This window comes from Arachis duranensis, chromosome 7 (genome assembly GCF_000817695.3).
Source record: "Arachis duranensis cultivar V14167 chromosome 7, aradu.V14167.gnm2.J7QH, whole genome shotgun sequence".
Classification (NCBI taxonomy): domain Eukaryota; kingdom Viridiplantae; phylum Streptophyta; class Magnoliopsida; order Fabales; family Fabaceae; genus Arachis; species Arachis duranensis.
The window spans coordinates 46,779,946-46,784,964 of NC_029778.3; positions in this window are offsets into that span (position 1 = coordinate 46,779,946).

Below are 5,019 nucleotides of genomic sequence, written 5' to 3' on the forward strand. Positions count from 1 at the left end.
GGGATTGGATTGATGAGTTCACTCTTCATACAAGTGCCTCCTTCACCAGAGTGATGTGAAGGACTAAAAACCTTGAATACCAAGTAATCCTCACACATCCTCAAAAATAATTCACCTTGTTCCAAATCAATCAGAGCTCTCCCAATGGCCAGGAATGGTCTTCCTTGGATGATAGAGTCATTCTCATCCTGTCCCATGTCAAGGATTACAAAATCTGCAAGGAGGAATAGTTCTCCAACCTTGACCAAGACATTTTCCACTATTCCATGTGCCAATTTAAGAGATTTGTCTGCCATTTATAATGCTATCCTTGTTGGCTGTGCCTCTTGGATTTGTTGCTTCTTCATAACAGACAAAGACAATAGATTGATACTTGCACCAAGATCACATAGGCCTTTGTCAAAGGTGACGTTCCAAATAGTGCATGAAATTTGAAAGCTCCCTGGATTTGACATCTTCCTTGGCAACTTGGTCTAAATTATTGCTTGGTCAGAACCACTATTTCATCTCCCTTTAAGGTCTTCTTCTTAGAAAGTAAGCTCTTCATGAACTTAACACAGGGAGGCATTTGCTCTAGAACATCAGCAAAATGAATATTGATTTGCGACTTTCTGAAAACATCCAAGAACTGTGAGAATTGCTCATCCTTGGTCTCTTTTTGGAGTTTTTGAGGATATGACATCTTCGGCTTGAGCTCAGGTGCACTGGGTGAGGCGTGTACTATGGTACCCTCGGGCTTTTCTGGAGCTTCTGTTTCCTTTGATCCCTTAGCGACTTGTACTTCCTCCACTGTCACTGGTTCACTTACCAATGTGACGGCCTTGCACTCTTCTCTTGGATTAGGCACTATGTCACTAGGAAGAGTGTTAGGAGGTCTCTCAGGTATTTGCTTACTCAACTGACCCACTTGTATCTCCAAGTTTTGAAGTGAAGCTCTAGTCTCTTGCATAAAACTGTGAGTGTTCTTGGAGAGTTCTACAACTATAAAGGCTAAGTCAGGAGTATTTTCAGACCCTCCTGTAGAATTATTTAGAGACATCCTGGCGGTCACAAAGACTCTATCATAGAATATCTATACTTGAATCTAGTCTGAGAACATATTAGGAGGACACTTCCTGAGCATTTGCTTGTACCTTCCCCAGGCTTCAAAGAGAGACTCACCCTTTCTCTGCCTAAAGGTCTGAACATTTGTCCTCAGCTTAATCAGCTTCTGAGGAGGAAGGAACTTAGTTTGAAACCTGTTAATCGCCTTATCCCAAGTGTCCAAGCTCTCTTTGGATTGAGTGTTAAGCCACTGCTTTGCTCTATCCTTCACAGCAAATGGAAAGAGAAGTAGCTTATAGACATCAGAATTCACTCTATTAGTCTTCACATTATCACAAATCTACAAGAAATTAGATATGAACAAATTGGGATCTTCCTACGAGAGCCTATAAAACTGGAAGTTTTGTTGTACTAGAGAGATCAACTGAGCCTTCAGATCAAAGTTATTTGTAGCAACAGGGGGTACAACAATGCTTTTCTCATAGAAATCCAGGCTAAGAGCAGTATAAAAGCCAAGAGTCCTGCTAGGTTGCCTATTTGCATTCTAATTAATAACATTTTGCAATGATTGCATTGTTGTTGTTGTTGCCCTCCATAGTGAACTCTTCAGCTTCTTTCTGAGAGTTATCCCTGAGACTTTCAGTAGCTCTGTAAGCTCTAGCCTGCTGTAAACGTCTTCTTGCAGTCCTCTCAATCTCAGGGTCAAAGTCTAGAAGGGGTTCTTTGTTTCTGTTCCTACTCATAAACAGATAGAAAATAAAGAAAGATGGGAATCTCTACATCAGAGTGAAAAGCATTCCCAATGAGGTATCATGTGTTAAAAAAATAAAATAAAATAAACTAAAAAAATAATACTCTAAAATTTTGAAAATCAGTAAAAAAAAAAGTCATTAAATTCGAAAATAATGAAAAGAAAATTAATCAGGAAAAATAAAATAACTAAGGGAGACACCAAACTTAATTTCAGAAATTAAGAGAAAAATTTTAAGTAAAATAAAGCTAAAATTTTGAAATTCAAAGAACAAAACAAATAAAAACTAAAAGCTAAAAATGCCTAATTTAAGCAATCAGACAACAGTTAGTTATCAATCACAGTCAATCCCCGGCAATGGCGCCAAAAACTTGGTTGCAGAAATTTAGAATATCCACGACTGAATCGGCAAGTGCACTGGGTCGTACCAAGTAATACCTCATGTGAGTGAGGGTCGATCTCACGAGGATTGATGAACTGAGCAACAGTAGTCGAATGACTCATTTAGTCAGGCAAGCAGAAAGTGATGCTTTAGGCTTCAAAAGCATTAAACAATAGTTCAGAGAATTAGAAAGCAAACAGTGGGTTTTGGTGTGGGATATATGAGAGAAAACGGTTAAGGTATCTGAGATGTTTATTCTTTCTGGTTAAGTTGTCTTACCAACTATTTTAATCATGCAAGATTCATTTCATAAAAAACTGTCAGTGACTAAACCCTAATGTCTTAGTGATTTAGTCTTCTCTAACCTAGTTAACTGCCGATGTCTTGGCCACTTAACTTCGATTAGAGGGTTAGGTTCAATTCTAGTTTATTGGCCGCAAAACCCTAATTACCTAGATATAAAAGGATTATATGTCACGTATCCCATTAAGTCCAAGTAATTAGCAATTTAGGAGGAATTTATTTTCAAGCTAGTGTTCGAGTGAGATAACTCTTCCAAGAATCACAAGAACGCATATAGAATAAGGGTTATTCTTCCGATAGTCTCAATCCATAGAAATAAACAGAGCTCCTAACGTTAACCAGGGAGGTTTAGTGGCTCATGCTCCAGAGAGAAAACTAGGGTTCAGAAAAGTGAAAGTGCGGAAGTCCGATGATCCCCCCAAAGGGTGAATCTTTTCTCTTTTATATATAACAAAATTTGATTTCAAAACTAATTTTTTTTGTAATTAAAAATAACTAAAATAAAATAAAATAGAGTAATTAAAAGCTAAATCCAACTAAAGATGCTCCTTTGGTGAAGTGAGATCCAGCTCATTGGCACTAAACGCCAGATCCAGCGTTTAGCGCCCTTGTGGGCAGAAATCTCCCTTTCGATTTTGAGTTCCTAGAGCTAAATGCCAAATGGGCAGAGGGATTCCACGCGGTTCTGAGCTTCTGGCGCTAAACGCCCAGGTCTACGTTTAGCGCCAACTTGGCAGCTTCTAATTCTTCTCTTTTCTTGCACACAAACTTTGCCAAACTGATCCAAACTTCACCTAAAATAATTAAATCACCAAAACAACTCAAATTAGCATCCAAAGAGGTTTCAAACATTAAAATTTAATTAAAACTCATTGAATTCTAACTTAAACAAAATATAGGGGAAAGATGCTCACGGATCAATATTTCAGTTGCAAGTATAGTTTCAAACCAGCAAATGATCTGAATCAAAGTTTAATTTGTTTGTCACAATGCAAACAATAAAAATTGAGAGTATTTAAACCTCGGGTCGTCTCTCAAAGGAATTGCAGTGAGGTGTGCGTATTATGGTTTTGAGTATAATGGGATATTTGCGGATGAGAATCAAGGATGGAGAAAGTCATGGATTGAGAATCAAGGCTTTCTTTTAAAGTCATTGATCACAAACATGGTGATTATCTAGAGTTAATCCCATCTAGTCATCTCCATCATCGGGAGAAAGTCAATTAGGCATAGTCAGTCTTAATCCATAGGTCTCACTCATCAATGGAAACAAGAACAACTAACAATCCTAAATCACCAATAAATATTGGACATCAACGCCTTTTGCGTCACTAAACACGACATGACAATTATAAGAGCAAACCTAATTAGTCAACCTCTAATGGTGAGATAAGTCAACCATGCTTAATCAATCTCAATCTATAAGTCTTACTTGTTAATGGAAATGAGATTAATTAAAATCTCCTAATTTGTCACTCAATTTGGACATTAATGACATTAAGGTCACCTAAATTGCTCAATTTCTAGTTTCTAGATTCAGTTCAGAAACCATTCCTAGTAGTTTATAATAACCTCTAGTTATTTTGTTCCGAGTGATAAGCGAAAAGTGAAGCTCACAGATACCGACAAGTGCACCAGACCGTTCAAGTAATACCACGATGAGTGGATACCGTTCCTGCGAGAATTAAAAGATTGAGCTCACAAATATCGAGTTAAATAACTAATAAGATCAATGAAACATGGAGGTTTCTTAGTTTTTGAAGTTTGTTTTTGTTTCTTGCAAAAAACCTTGGGTTTCTTGAGCAAACTTAGCAATGGCTTGGGATAATCTTGAGAAAACTCAGCCACGGTCTGAGCTAGTTCTTCTACAGCAAGCTCAAGAGGCTTTAGGAATTGCATTTGGCTTTCTTGTAGATGGTATGCAACACTAGAGAAGGCTTGTCCTTGATTCCACCAGTCATCATTAGGATACTTCCTCCATTCAGGGAAGTAGGTTATTCTCTGGCCTTGAGAATTGTCCCATGTATGCTCTTCCATAGAAATCATAGCCAGGGGCTTGTGAAGCTTGCAATTGTTGTAATTGTTCTACTTGTACTGTAAGGAAACTTGTTGAAACATGCACTTGTTAAGTGTGAAGATTGTGTTCATGAGATCCATTGCTTCCTTATACGCAAACTCCAAAGTTGATTAAAAGCAATGTGTAGAATAAAGAAAATAAAGACGAAATAAATAAAAAGAATAGAGAGGAAAATATATATTTTTTAAAAAAATTAAAAACATTTATGAAAAGAAAAGAAAAAATAACAATAAAAGAAAATAAAATAATAAACTAAAGGATCTAATTTAGTAATTCAACCCAACGTATGTTGTCAAGCTCAGTTAATCCCTAACAACGGCACCAAAAACTTGATGAGCAAAAAGTAAAGCTCATGGATACTGGCAGGTGGACTAAATTGTTTAAGTAATACCACGGTGAGTGGATATCGTTCTCACGGAAATTAAAGGATTGAGCATGCAAATATCAAGTTAAATAACTAAT